Source organism: Rutidosis leptorrhynchoides, chromosome 1 (assembly GCF_046630445.1).
Source record: "Rutidosis leptorrhynchoides isolate AG116_Rl617_1_P2 chromosome 1, CSIRO_AGI_Rlap_v1, whole genome shotgun sequence".
Lineage (NCBI taxonomy): Eukaryota > Viridiplantae > Streptophyta > Magnoliopsida > Asterales > Asteraceae > Rutidosis > Rutidosis leptorrhynchoides.
In genome coordinates, this window is record NC_092333.1 from 435,079,840 (window position 1) to 435,096,799 (window position 16,960).

Here is a 16,960-nt window from a genome sequence, read left to right on the forward strand (position 1 = left end):
TTCAACAACACTGCAGAACAATTAGCATTCATTGTAACAGCCGAGAGTTCTTCCATTTTCTTTCTATTTATGATTAGATCTTTCAGAAATTTAGCATATCTTGGCATTCCTGAAATCACATCAATGAAAGGAAGATTGACATTTATTTGTTTAAACATATCCAAGAATTTGGATTGCTCGGCTTCAAGTCTTTCTTTTCTCATTTTACTTGGGTAAGGAAGCGGTGGTTGGTATGGTTTAACATAAGGCTCTGCCTTAACTGTGTTATCTTCATTAACCTTTTCAACTACCGATTATGTTTCTTTCTCTTGCTCAGGCTGTGATTCTTGTGGAGTAGGAATAGAGTTATCAGAAATTTCAGGTATTTCAGGTGGTTTAAGTGTAATACCACTTCTCGTGGTAATGGCTTTAGCTGTTTCATTCTGGGGGTTAGCATATGTATCGCTAGGTAGACTCCCTGGTTTTCTTTCACCTATCAATCTTGCTAGGTTACTTACTTCTTGTTCCAGATTTTGAATAGAAGCATGTTGATTTCTAAATGCTTGGGCATTTTGTTCATTAGTTTTTTTTTTTATATTTGAAAAATTGAGTTTGAGATTCAACTAGCTTCGACATCATGTCTTCTAAATTTGGCTTTTTATCATCGATTTGTGGTGGTTTATTTTGAAAAATAGGTCTTTGCCGATTGTAAGTATTGTTAGATACTTGTTGATTGCTAGGACCTTTTTGGTTGTTGTATGAAACATTTCGGTTATAATTCTGATTTTGATTGTAGATTGGTCTTGGCGGTTGATAATTATTCTGATAATTATTTCCAGGCCTTTGGTTTATATATGAAACATTCTCTCTTTGTTCCATTGTTTGTTCAATACTGAGACAATCTTTTGTCAAATGTGGTCCTCCACACTGCTCACAACTAATTCGTATTGCATGAATATCTTTAGTCATCTTTTTCATTCGTCTTTCGACAACATCTATTTTTGCGGACATGGAATCAAAGTCATGGCTAGAATCGGCTCTAGCTGCTTTAGATGATCTAACGATGTCTTTTTCTTGATGCAACTCATGTGAGTGGGAAGCGGTGTTATCAATAATTTTGTAAGCTTCAGTTGCGGTTTTCTTCATAATGGAACCACCAGATGCTATATCGATATCTTTTCGTGTAGTGAGGTCGCATCCTTGGTAGAATATTTGTACTATTTGATAAGTGTCTAAACCATGTTGCGGACATCCTCTCAACAACTTTCCAAATCTTGTCCACGCCTCATATAGAGTTTCATTTGGCTTTTGTGTGAACGTAACTATTTCTCCTTGAAGTCTTACGGCCTTAGATGCCGGAAAGAATTGTTTAAGAAATTTTTCACCTAAAACGTCCCATGTATCAATCGCCCCTTTAGGTAACGATTCTAACCAAACTTTGGCTTCTCCCTTTAAAGTTCAGGGAAATAACATGAGATATATCTGTTCATCCTCCACTTCTCCGATTTTAAATAAAGTACAGATCCTATTAAAGGTACGAAGATGTTCGTTTGGATCTTCCTTCTGCGCACCACTAAATTGGCATTGATTAGTTACCATGTGTAGGATTTGTCCTTTGATTTCATAATCTGGCGTATTAATGTCTGGTTGAGTAATGGCATGACCTTGGCCAGTGCGTTTAGCTCTCATTCGGTCTTCCATACTTAGAGGTTCCAGATTTTCCACGATTGAATTTGTTGAATCTGAATCACTAGAGGATTATGATTTAATGGTTTCTTCCTCAACAATCTCTGGATGAGTGATTTGTGGTTCAGGAGGAATGATTAGTGGTTCAGGAGGAATGATTAGTGGTTCAGGATCTCTGAATTGTCCCTGAATATCCTCCGGATTCTCAATTGTGAGGTCGGGTTCAAAAAATGGATTATCGGATTTTTGAATTGGAGTACTTGGTCGACTAGATGACGATTCTAAAGAAAAATCAACGGCGACAATGTTGGCTAGATGTCTTGATCGAGTTACAGGTGGTGAACATATGAAAGGTGGTGAACGTTTTGCTCGGTGCATTCACTGAATATCCTATTAGTTATAAAAATAAAAATTATATAAGTTATCAAATTAATAGACTTTTCTGATTTTGCCCACGTTTCGAATAGCCAATAGATGCAGCAGGTAGCCATGACTCTTTAAATTGGAAGCCCACAACTCGCCACTAACAAATCCAACTATTACTACGAACCAGAAAATTTTGGATGTCTATCAATTTAACCACTTAAAATAATTTTTCGTCGAAGTTTAAAGAAATTTTAGAGAAGAAATAGAAAATTCTATGTCCTAAAAACTAGAGCGTCGAGAAATAAGAAGGAAAAAGAGTGCGTCGAAAAATAAAAGGTCAAAAAATAAGCGTCGAAAAACAAAGATCGAAAAATAATAATAAGAGAGTAGCGCGTCGAAACTTAAAAGGTACTAAATACTAAAAATTAAAACTTACGTCTAAAGGTATTAAAGCTTAAAAGGAATTCTATATTCAAAACGGCAATAACTTAAAAGTCACTAAAATCTATTAAATATTAAGGCGATAAGCGACGTCGTAAAATTCTAAAGCACCTAAATCTTAGTCTAAAGAAAAAGCACTTAAGGAATTTTACGGCAAAGCCTAGAAATCTAGAAATATAAAATGGCTACGGCAAAAACTATATCTTAAAACTAGTTACGAACGATAACTATACAATTACGAATAAAAAGATACAAAATATAAAAATAAAACTTAAAGTTATAAAAATACAATTTTTATAAAAATATTATTTTTATATTATGATTTTATAAAAGTTTTAATTTTATAAGTAATAAAACTAATTAATACTTAAAAATACAAATTTAATTAAACTAAAACTAATTAATATTAAACATAAACCCTAATTAGGTTAATTAATAATAATAATAATTAAATTAAAACCCTAAAACGTAATTAATGCAGTCTGAGGTTGCAGCTGTCAGACAGCTCCGCGAGTGCGGATACTAGCTGCCCAAAAGTACCGTGAGTGCGGAGGATGCAGGTTCAAGTGAGCTGCAGGCCCAAATTACGCAGGTTCAGATTTTAATATATTTTTTTATTTTCTGTTTTTATTTTATATAAAATGTAATTTAAATAAAACTTATATTAAAAATTACTTATTAGTTTTTTTTAATAACTTTTCAAAATAAATAAAAATATAAACTTTTTAATAAACTTAAAAATATAGATATAGATTTTCTATTTTTTTATGTTTTTATATTTTTGTTTTTAATATTTAAAACTTAAATTTTTACAAAAATAGATTAAAACTTAATAAAAATCTCTCTTTTTTTATATATGGCGTTTCGCTTCGGCGTTTTAGTGTTTCCCGGCAGCGGTGCCAAAAATACTTGATGTGTGCAGCAGCGTATACGAAATAGTTATATTTTTATTACGAAATACTATTAAATACAATACAATTTTACACAAGTTATTTATTTATTATTAGAGTGGATATACCTAAACCTTGCTACAACACTATAGGCAGTGTACCTAATCGTACAGTAGTGTAGTTTTTAGTAAGTCTGGTTCGTCCACAGGAAACTAGCCAAGTTTAACGCTATATTTTTAAAACTATATTTGTGTACATATATATATATATATATATATATATATATATATATATATATATATATATATATATATATATATATATATATAAGTATTATTATTATTATTATTATTATAAAAGGGGTGTTTTTATCGTTTAATGACCGGTTTGTCGATTTTAAAACTTAAGTCACAATTAAAACCTAATGTAAAATATTAAAAATAAATATAACTTAATTTAAAGCGTAAAGTAAATAACGATAATTAAAGTGCGATAATTTAAAGTACGATAAATTAAATGACGATAAATAAAATTGCGATAATTAAAAAGTACAATTAAAAGTGCAATAAATAAAATGACAGTAAATAAAAGTGCGATGAAATATGAAATAAAGGAATTATGCTTATTTAAACTTCCGTAATCATGATATTTGACATGTTGATTTTAATTTATTACAATGGGTTAATTGTCCTTTGTCCTGGATTATTCGATATGTCCATCCGGTTTTTGTCCATAACAGTCCATCTGTCATAAATATAAAGTGCGAGTGTCCTCATCAAATTATCCTTATACCCGAAGTCAAATATTCCAACTAATTGAGAATTCGAACTGTAACAAGGTCTTAATACTTTGTTTAATGAATACACCAGGTTATCGACTGCGTGTAGTCCAAGGTTTTAATATTTTGTTAACAATTACACCAATTACCCTTGAATGTAATCCACCCCTATTTTAATGAGTCCATTAACTATTAATCCATCCCCGTGTCCAGTCAATTGAACAATAATTCGTATTTATAGATATCCCGCCCACCGTACCCGATTAAGCATGTGTGGTTATATATAGATACGTCAAATTGTAACCTTTATATTAAATTAACGAGGTATCGTTTAGTTAATATAAAGCCCATTAATAGCCCATAGTCTAATTTCCACAAGTGTCGTTTTTTTGTCCAAACCTCAATTATGGTCCAAAGCCCAATAACCCCGTCTTAAATATTTAGCCCAACATCATGATTACTTCGATTTAAATAAGCATAATAATAACTTAGCCACTAGACATTAATTTAAAAAGGTTGAACATAACTTACAATGAGTATTAATAGCGTAGCGTTACACGGACAGAATTTCGACTTACAAACTTAAAACATTCGATAACATAACCTTATTATTATTAATCTTAAATTAAAATTAAAATTATAATTATAAATATAAATATAAATTGAGAGTAAGAAGTAGAAAAAGGATGTGTTTTATCGATCAGAATGCGCTGCCTTTTATAGGCCCACTTTTCACTGTACAGCTCCACGAGTGCAGAGCTTTTGTGCTTCACAGCTCCGCGAGTGCGGAGGTCTGGATTCCAGCTCATAGATTAAATTCAAAACGTGGGCTGCGTATAATTATAATATATAATAATATATATAATTAATTATATATTATATTATATTCTTGTGCATAGTTGACTTGTAATTTTTGGTCCGTTGCGTCGCGCGCTAAAAGTTGGTTCATGTCTCAGTTCCGGATTTTCGAACGCCTTTTCGTACGATTTAATATCTTGTACTTTGTGTTTCACGGCTTGTACTCTTGTAATTTTTAGACGTTTCTCATCAATAATTTGAACCACTTGGATTGTACTTTGTACTTTTTAGCTTTTTGGTCATTTGCGTCTTCAATTCTTCGAATCTGTCTTTTATCTTCACCTTTTATTATTTAAACGAATATCACTTGTAAATAGAACAATTGCAACTAAAAGCTTGTCTTTCTTGAGGGATAATGCTATGAAATATATGTTCGTTTTTAGCATTATCAATGGGCCTAGTTATATGTTTCACTATGAAAGAGTCCTCAGTCGGAATTCAAAGCTCGGTGGACTTCCTACAATCGGTGTGCCTCAGTCAAACTTACGTTGTATCTGATAGACTTCTCTTACCAAGGGGTGATACAGATAGTGTACTCTGAATCGGGGTTCGCGACTTCCCAATAACAGAGCCGATAACTACGTTCTATTAGTTGAAAAAGCGATTGAGTTTAAAGTATAATCAGAAAGCATCTTAACAACATACATAAACCATAATATTATTTCGGCATTATAACTGATTACATCATAGCATACACTGAAGATAACTACTCGCTAATCATGGTAACAATATCACAAATCATAATGATAGAAGACATTATATAAAGAAAAGGAAAGAAGTACAGGTAGATTAAACGAGTTCTGAATACAGAAGTGACAACTTCAAACTCCAGACCGCTCCTAATACAATCTTCGACGTTCTTCTCTGGGTACTAGATTTCCCGCACAGAGTCAAAGACCTTGAAAGTATGACTCGTATTGTAGAGAGAGAGAGAGAGAGAGAGAGAGAAGTGAATTGAAGTGTGTGCAAAAATGAATGACAAATGACCTTTAAATAGAAGTGATTTTTGATGTCATACGGCTGGCAGGCCGTATGGCAAGCCGTAGGGCCTGGCCGTATGGCCTGGCCGTATGACCAGGAAACTCGTTTGACCTGGGCGTATGCATGGCAGGTTTTATCCCATCTGGCAAGCCGTATGGCAAGACGGATGGCAGGCCGTATGGCTGCCCTGGTTTGCTGTTTTTGCTGGATCGTTTTGCTTGTTCCTTGGAGCGTAACTTGGTTTCCGGGGTTTTAACTTGTCTTTCACCGTTGTCGCTCTAGTTACTTTGTTTTAGCTCCGATTCTCTTGATTCTTTTTACACCGGCTTTGTAATTACTTGATCTTCACTTTTAACCGACAAAGCGAGTATTTTGGCGATAAAGCTCGAAACTTTATTGTTTTTGGGCATCAATACTCGGAAGAAAATGTGACTTTTTATCCGATATCAGTCTAACATTTATAATAGTTCATATTTTATGTGTTGAACATGACTTCCTAAATTAGTGAGACGGCTATGTGGATGCTCTTAATTTTCATCAAATTGACACAAGTTTTCACGCCAACAATCAAATCAATGATTACTTTCTAACGGGTTGCTCGGGTAGTGATATGTGAAGTTACGAGTTCTGTTTGTTAAATATGTTCGTGTAAATTGTAAGTTGGTGTCAATTCAGATTTTTTGCAATGTAGGTAAATATCATAATAGATAGTTTAAGTTAGTGGATCTTTTAAGCTCGTGGATCATGAAGAAGATATTGAGTCTGGGGACGCCATTCAAAATTTGTTTATGGCGGGTAAGATAGACAAGAAGAGTTGTTTTACGGACTCGGGAAACGGCGTTTCTTAGGGCTTGACAAAGATTAGTATGACTAATGAGGCTTTTGCGGCTTTTGATAATATGATGACGAGTATGGCCGAGAGTGAACCGGTCATGGTAAATCTTATTCGCCCCTAGTGATATCCCGCGTCCGAAGGCTAGAAAACGTATCAACAAAAACAGAAGGATAAAGTAGTTCAAGGTGCCGAAATGGCTAAATTTGGCGTGTTCATTAAGGACATTTGAGTTCTTTTTAGTTTCATGTTTCATGAGTCATTGTAATATGTAGAGTTTGTATTTCATTGTATCGTCTAATATTAGTTTCGTTTGGTTTCACATTAGGTTAGTTGAGGTTCCGTATAGATAATTCGTTGGTAGTCGCTTTTTAGGAACGAGCCTTAACGGGGTCCTCTCTTGTATTTCTTGTTGAATTCGTTTTATTTTCGAAAACGTTTACTGTTTTATAAAAGTTTTCGTTATTTTCGCTAAAAAAAATCATAGATAGTTTCAATTAGATCTACGGATCTAATTAATCAAACATGTTACGGTCTTAATTAATATGTAAATCATTTGTATCCATTTTCATTTAATTAGATAAAGCTATACGAATAGTCCTTGTAACTTGTTAAATATTTCACGAATAGTTCAAATTTGATTTTTTAATTGGATAGTTCAAGAAGTTTGCATGTATGCACGAATAGTCCAATTCATCACATCCGTTAATTTTCGTCGTTAACTCAAGTTATATACCAGAGATGTGAAGGAATTTTTGTCCATTCACCCCAAATATTATGATTGCTTAATACACTAACAAATAAAATAAAAAAAGTAAAACACTATAAAATACTTGTACTATATGCTTGATTATTTGTATAAAACTCCTCATCTCCATGTTCAAACCACAATAACTCATCCGTGCAATATATAGCAAACCACAAGAATTATCCGTGTAATTTTGTCTTTAATTTATGTTTTTTTAGAAAAGGTGCATTGAGTGGCGGAGATTACTGCTAACATATAATGACTAAAAGATTGTGACACAACTATATTAAATTGTGTTTTGGAAATTTGTATTTCTACAAGAAATGTAAACAAAAAGATTAAATGCATGCAAAAACTTACCTTGTAGCATAAACTATCATTTGTAGCAAAAAGAAAAAGCTCCAATCATGGTTGGTACATAAGAATATGTTGCCTCTATATGGAGGTCATCTTAAAGTAACAACATCACAAAAAAAGTATCATGCATATTTTATTTCAAGTGTCACTACAAAGCTTCCATTTTACATGTAATGAGTGATGATGACCCAAAACATAAAACATATTTTCTCTTTTTACTCTTTGTGAATGAAAGAAGCTACCTAGATTTTATTCCAATCTTCATATAATATTTGTTAATGGTCATGTTTCTCGTTGATTCCTTGGCCATCTTTATTGCTAAACTTCTCTATATAAACATTCTTTCTTTACCATTCTTTTACCAAGCCTTAATTTTTTCATTATACAAAATGTCCAGCCAACAAGGGCCTCCCTCACGACCATGGTTCCGTCTAGCTACCATGATCCGGCCACCACCACCACCACCAGCACCTACCGCACCTACCCCTAATCAAGGTCCCCCACCACCGAGACCAACCTTCATTCGACCTACATTTACCCCAACAGCTCCACAACCAACCCCAACTCCAACTCCTCCACAACCTACCCCAATTCCACCAACGCAGCGACTCAACCCACCCCCACCACCTCAACAAACCAAACCGATCACACCCCCTCAGACACCTACCCCAAACCTACCCATTCCAGCGGCTAATATGGTGGAGCCACCATCACCTCCATCTCCAACACCAATAATCAATTCACCACCAACAACTCCACTGCGTAAATCACCACAATCATCACCCCCAACCACACCCCCTACCACACCTCCACCGCAACAATCTTCACCTCCTAAGGCGGTCATTGATTCTTCTCAGCAATCATTAACAACTACTACGAGCCCGATCACCACCGCCCGCAATGTGACCCCACCATCATCCCCACCTAAATTTGTCGAACCTCTAGAACAAATCACTCCTCCATTACCACCAACCAATGTGGTAGCACCACCAGCATCACTCTCATCCCACTCATCATCCTCCTCGTCCTCATCACCCTCAACACCAAAGTCTCATAGAGTAGACAAGTCTTCATTTTCAGCTCCACCACCATCTCCGCCCACAAAATCTCGTCTCATTTCTCCACCACCATCCTCACCACCTCACCCTCCTCCTATGCACCTATCCGAACATCCATCACCACCATCTTCCCCTCATAGGAGAATCAAAACCTCACCTACCATAAAACCTCTTTCTCCACCAGTCCTCCCTTCACTTAAACATGAATCATATAATGATACCCCTCCAGAATACGTACAAAAGACGGTACATGTTCAAGAGACCAAAGAAAAACCAAAGATCACATCGACTAATGGTTGCAATGCCAGGCACATTGGTGGGATTCATACTCATATCCCTACCAGGAGACATGAAACTCATAAGAAAAACTCCGATTCAGAAGATGTAGGAAAGACTAATATAACTATTGCAGGTGAAAACAGAGGAGCTATTATGAAGATTTCTCCTTATGGTGACAACAAAATGCATGAATTTGGTAACAAAATTAACATGAACAGACACAATCCTTCCACATCAAGCTATGAGGAGACATCACAAATGAACTCAAACGCAAAGAACAAGAAAAATAAACAAAAATCAAACTCACCACTGAAGACTGCTTTCCTTAACAATAATGTTCAAGGTGTTAATAGTTCTATAGTTTGCAATAGCTGCATTAATCATCATGATCCGGGAATCCACCTCACTATTTCAACAGTTTCTGATGGTGATCATGGATTCGTCGTAAAGATCGAAAGAAAGACGACACGATGTCATAATCTAAAGATGGAGGTAAAAGGGTCAGAACGTGGGCTATATCTTTATCGTATATATCTATCTATGTATGTTACTACATGTTAGTTTGTGTGAGTGAATAAGTTGAGTAAATCTGACTCTTTTTGTTGCATTTCATTTTCATGGATACCACTAATAAGTTCAATGTAGAATGCTTATTTGATATTATGAATGTTTATTATAATCTTCTCTAGTGAGGAATGCTCACAGTTACCTCCGTTATATATTTATATAAGCATGTAATAAAATTTGAATTGAAAATAAATATGTTGTAGACTTGTAGTGCATTATATATATATATATATATATATATATATATATATATATATATATATATATATATATATATATATATATATATATATATATATACCAACTCATAAGAATGCCTATTTATTTACTGTTCATATTTGTCTTCTTACATCCAGTTATATATATATATATATATATATATATATATATATACATATACCAACTCATAAGAAAGCCTATTTATTTACTGTTCATATTTGTCTTCTTGCATCCAGTTAAATGGTGAACATTGTGAATTCATTCGAAAGGTTCAAGGTTTAATTCACTTGGGTATTTGATTTCTACTCCATCCCTTCTTGGCCCTTCTACTTTGTCGTCTGGCAGTACAAATCCCTTTTAATTTGACATCGACGTGCTCAGTCCGTTAAACGCCACGTTTTACTTTCTTGCAAGCAAGCAAATAGCTGTCTGTGTCCATTAGAGTTACAGGTACCAGGGGTTAGCCATGTGTGATACATGTTGTTGGAGCTATTTGGATGTTCGGATCGATGTTCTAGCTGATTCGTGACGTTCGGGTGTCGATTTAGTCGAACCAATCAAGAATGATTGATTAGATCGAAGCCTAGAGTCGTTAATTCGACTTGTGGGTTTTTCGGATCTGTTTTGGTAGAGAGAAACACGCCTGGAACCTAATAGGGTGATTAGCCACAAATGACTACATAATCTCCCTTATATACTCGATTGGGCCTACACTCGATCGACAGGCCCAACTTGTTTGTTTGATCCGAACTCGGGCCTTTTATGCACCAACATACTCCCCCTAGGACCTAGTTTGATCAACATTCCTTCTTTATTTGGATTTGTACACCAGCAAACTCCCTTGAGGATCATAATACTCCCCCTCGGATGTGGCATTACATTCAGTTTCACGAGACTTTCCCTTATGCACCAATAAACTTCCTTAAATGGCACATGTCTTCTCTCTTCATCTTTATCCTTGTCATATTCCAACTATAATCGTAAGTCGAAAAAATTACCAAGAAATACAACTTGTTGAACCTTTGAGTAAAATCTCTTTAGATATCCGAAGAGATACTCAACAATCTTCAAAGCTCACCAGTCATCAGATTAACCCTAAGTTATGACTGTTGTGACTTCAGGTTCTTCAATCTCTTCAAATCTCCATATATGCAGCAGATTTAAGATTTGACTTTGTTAGGCCCATAAATAATCAGAAGGTTCTGATTACCCCACATTAACTTCAATAACTTTCTAAAGCTTCATAATCTGCATATGTAAACATCACAAAGTACAATGACATATATAATCATGAGCACGTTAGACATAATCAATATCTCGTTTCTTTACAACGTAAACATTATAAACATCGAGATAATTAATTAAGCAGCTTTATTCCTTTCTTTCACGTACGTCATTCCTTCACTTCATAAGAACTCCAGATGCTCTAACTTTAACTTCTTCTTGCAATTAACATGGCTCGTACGTATATCAACTATGACAAAAAGCTGGTCATGTAAAATATTTATTTCAAACACACACTAGTTTAAACATTTTGATTCAACATTTTTCACAAACATTCAAAATTCGCATCACATTGTTAAAAACATTCAAAAACTCTTGAATTTTCGGATAGAAAAACAAATTTTGAATTTCAACCATCAAAAACACTTTAACTTTCCAAACACACTCAGCTTGAGTCTGATACGTCAATTTGAATTCACATGAGTAACTAAAATATAAATACGACAAAAAATACATTTGGATTTTCTAAAATTTATGCTAAAAGACACTAAAAATATTTTTGTATTTTTCATAGTATGAATGCATGTATAAAAAGTAGATGCTGTTACACTAAAATACTAACATGCATTTTAACAGAAACAATATCACATATTTTGGTGAGATGGTGATCTTAACATGGAATCAATAATAAACTATAGTAGCAATTCATCATCGTTCAATTCTTAAGATTAAGTACCTACAGATTAAAACTCTGATTATAGATATCAAGTCACATTAAGCTTTCATATTCATTCCTCATAGACATTTTGATGGTTACGTTGATTAATTACTTTAACATATTGCTATGCTAGATTAGATCATAGAATCAGTCCTCATTTGAGATCGCACGATGTATCAGGTAGTCAATTGAGCACTAAATTCCAGACACTGTCCGTTATCACTAGCACATACTTTTGATCTAATTGATCGGGAGGTACTCTTATAGAATATTCCTGTCAGCCTTGGGCTTCTACCTCAACCTATACCTTCGATTTAGATGACTCGGGTAGATCTCATAGTATTTTGAATATTCTGAGATGTGCATACACAAACGCTATAAACCCCATGCTTTTCATCTGTAATAGCATAACTTAGAGTACATATATGTAAATATATTTCTCGCTTCTTGTGTTAATGGGTATATCGTATATCACAGGCACAAGGATACTCGGCAGTTCAATGTGAACCCCTGGATCAACAATCCAAGTCACGCGAGAGCGGCACACTATGAATGATTTGAGATTTGAGCACATATCTTCTTTAATTATGGGAACTCTCCTCATTATTTTTCTTATTGATTGATTTTGACTTGAATTCTTCATCTTTGAACATTTAATGTGGATGCTCAAATCATTCATAGGTGTTCTCCCTTAAAGACAAGGACGAACCGTGATGGTCGGATATACTTTTATACATTATTTTCGAAATATATATTTACCTCTATGTAAGCTAACCTTTCTATGTTTGGATTCAAGCATTACGAGCCGATAGAATTTGATATACAATATCTGTACAAAATATCCTCACCTTGTATTGATCACCTGAATATCCCAATTAGTCGTCAGATTGAATGGAAGAGCAAATTTTGATTATTGTTTGGGGATATTCATCGCCAAATATGTCTAGTATAAATCTCAATAGGAAATACCCTCACCTTCTGTTGATTTCCTGAACAATTATCTCTAGAATATGCACACATGATAATTAGGTGACTACCGTTCAACCGCTGTAAATCTTTCCTTGATTTTCTCAACAAGATATTTACATGATTATGAGTGTGATCATCTCATTCTATGATTGTGTCATAAGGCTTAATAGTACTTGATATGAATAGTTACTAATTTAATCTATACTACTTACTATACGCGCCAAACGATAAACATGCAAGTTCAGTAATACAGTCATCTCCCCAACATGTTGATCATGCAACTCAGTTTTTGATTTTCTATTTTTTTGTTGTTTTTCATTTGATCATTTTTTTTGTATTTTCAGATGTTGCCATTTTCTCCCCGTAAAATACTAAAACCGAAAATCTTTTTGGCTTTTTGGATTTTATGCAAAACAGAAAACAAAATTCAATGCAGAAATTTAAACTACATAACATGCAAATATACAAATACAGTAAAGAAAACATAAAAAGAGTTGGGACTCATTTTACGTTTTGTTTCTGGGACGATATCAGACTGATTTTTGTCACCAAATTACGTTACTCAACGCATTCTACACTGAATTGTGTAGAAGCTAACAACATACATTTCATTTCGGGTTGCATACAGAAGTATATACAAGCCATTCTCCAGGGCAGTTATGTGCTGGACCGCCCCATTGTCGACAATCAAGGTACTATCAACAAGGTTAAACAAACTTGGTGACCTACACAAAGCTCAACGACAACATTAGTTCAAAGTGGGAACCCAAGCCCGAATGGCAGTGGGTTTCCCATCGACACCAATAACCTGCAAATCCACCCATTTTCCTGTGGATCCCGACGATGTCGTAATCACATCATCACCACTTGAACTACCACCTCCATCAGACTTAACTTTCCAAAACTGACGCTTAGATGGAGACTATTTATGATAAGCAATTGCTGAATCAACATTCAGAGGTGTGGAATTTTGAGTGGGTGAAGTGTAAGCCCGATTCTTAGTAGGAGAGGTTGAACGTTTCTTTAAAAATCTATTATTCCTCCATTTTGATCTAGACGAATTTTCATTTAACATTTGGTTCAGGTCAACCTTCCTATGTAGTGTACGCAAATAGTTCGGACATTTCCAAGCAACATGTCCATATTCTCCACAATCAAAACACATCCTATGATCTACAAACTTTCTAGGACAGTGAGTCCTTCTCTCTTTGAAAATAGGTTCCTGATTAGACTTTCATCTATGTGGTGGAATGTACGCACTTTTGAGATTTGAAGTCTTTAAGGGCACACCGGGAATAGTTTGATACCCTAGTTCATCTTTTTCAGGAGAAGTAACAGGTTTGGTCGTTAGATTGAGATCAGACTTAACCTTTGAGTTCAATTTAGACCTAGAGGACTTGGATTTAGTAGCTCTTCTTGGTTTTGACTCAGGTCTATCAACAGGTTTTGACACAATCTCCTCAACTATCTCATCATTAGTAAGAACTTCGTCAACAAACTTAAGCATACTTCTAGTATCAGGACTCTCACCTATCGGTGGTAGTCCATACATGAGAGAAAAAATATCCTTCTGTGCCACACTAGGTCCCTTTTGGAACTTAAGTGGAGCTAGCTGTGTGTCTTTTCTTTTTGGTTTCCTAAACCTCTTAGCAGATTTCGGCTTAGGTTTCTTATAGTCACTATCCCTACTAACATTCTCGGGAATTTTCAAGATAGTAATGGGTTTCATCTTAGGTTGAAATGGATTACTATCTTTCTCAGTGTCTATATCAATATCTGACTCTGTTTCATAGACACTTTCCATCGGTATCCTAACCTCTACATCCTCACTCTTATTCTCAAGCTTAACAGATGTCTCACTAGACTCACTATATTGCTTCTCAAGAAGTCATCCTTACACTACTCACTAGGTATCGAGATGTATTCATTCCTAAGAGGAGGTGCACACTCAATGTAACTCACACCTTTCTGCTTATCATCCTTAAGAGGGTCGAAGGTCTGTAGCACATACTTTGACCTCTGCCAATTATCAATCCTAGCCTTCTCAGTCTCATACTTTATCTTAAAGGATTCCTTCTCTTCCTTAGGCTTTCAAGCAGATTCAAGTACAAGGTAATGACCTTCTGATCATCTATAATAGTTGCTTTTAAGAACCCTATCTATGTTTCTAAGGTCTTAATAACATCTACATATTCCTTCTGCTTATTTAGATAATACACTGCATCCTTATAATTTTTCAGGTTTGACGGATTATCTAAACTTAAGTTTTTGATCTCTATCTTGCTTTAGACAATTCTTACATGTTACACGTATCTCACTAAGCTTAGAAATAACACATACAAATCTATCAATTTCCTTCTTAAAATCAATGCAATTAGAACAAACAGAAGTAGATTCAGTGTGTACCTTATCATAGCTTGACGTGTTAGCCATGAATGCACAGTTGGTAGTCGACTTCGTGACTTCAATTTCAGACTCTGACCTAGAAATGTCTGACACTATCTCCAGCTTCTCAATACTATCAGTAGAAGCATTCACAACTGGCTCTTCTTCCCTAGCCAGATTTTAAATCTCAGTAGCAGAATCACCATGATCACTTGAAGATTCGTCTTTAAAGGAAACACTAACAATCTCAACCTCGTTCTTAGACCCGAATGCAGACACATCGTTTATCTTAGAATCTTTAAGTATATTCCTTCTACTACATTGCTCCAATTCCTTCTCCCTCAACTTGAATATAAGCGAATTAAGAGTAAGAACATTGTTGCAAGCTCTGAAATGTCCCGTTCATATTGATTATAAACGTTCCATATTAATTGATTTCGTTGCGAGGTTTTGACCTCTATATGAGACGTTTTTCAAAGACTGCATTCATTTTTAAAACAACCATAACCTTTAGTTTATCAATAAAGGTTTTAAAAACATTACGTAGATTATCAAATAATAATAATCTAAAATATACTGTTTACACATGACCATTACATAATGGTTTACAATAGAAATATATTACATCGACATATGTTTCTTGAATGCAGTTTTTACACAATATCATACAAACATGGACTCCAAATCTTGTCCTTATTTTAGTATACAACAGCGGAAGCTCTTAGTATTCACCTGAGAATAAACATGCTTTAAACGTCAACAAAAATGTTGGTGAGTTATAGGTTTAACCTATATATATCAAATCGTAACAATAGACCACAAGATTTCATATTTCAATACACATCCCATACATAGAGATAAAAATCATTCATATGGTGAACACCTGGTAACCTGATGCTATGCGAGGTGTATATGAAATAGCTTATATTTTACTAGGAAAAACTATTAAATACGATACAATTTTACACAAGATATTTATTTATTTATAGAATGGATATACTTAAACCTTGCTACAACACTTATAGGCAGTGTACCTAATCGTATAGTAGTGTAGTTTTTAGTAAGTCCGGTTCGTTCCACAGGAAAAATCTTTAAATAAAGCTTAACGCTATATTAGTTTTAATTTATAAAAATACAAATATATATAAGTAATATTATTATTATAAAAAGGGGTTTTTACCGTTTAATGACCGGTTTGTCGATTTTAAAACTTAGTCGCAGTTAAAACCTAATGTAAAATATTAAAAATAAATATAACTTAATTTAAAGCGTAAAGTAAATAACGATAATGAAATTGCGATAAATAAAAGTGCGATAAAATAAAATTGCGATAATTAAAAAGTACGATAATTAAAAGTGCAATTAAATACAATAACAATAAATAAAAGTGCGATAATTAGAAGTGCAATTAAATATAAAATAAAGGAAATTAAATATGAAATAAAAGAATTATGCTTATTTAAACTTCCGTAATCATGATGTTTGACGTGTTGATTTTAGTTTTATGCCCATGGGTTAATTGTCCTTTGTCCTGGATTATTTAATATGTCCGTCTGGTTTTTGTCCATAACAGTCCATCAAACATAAATATAAAGTGCGAGTATCCTCGTCAAATTATCCTTATA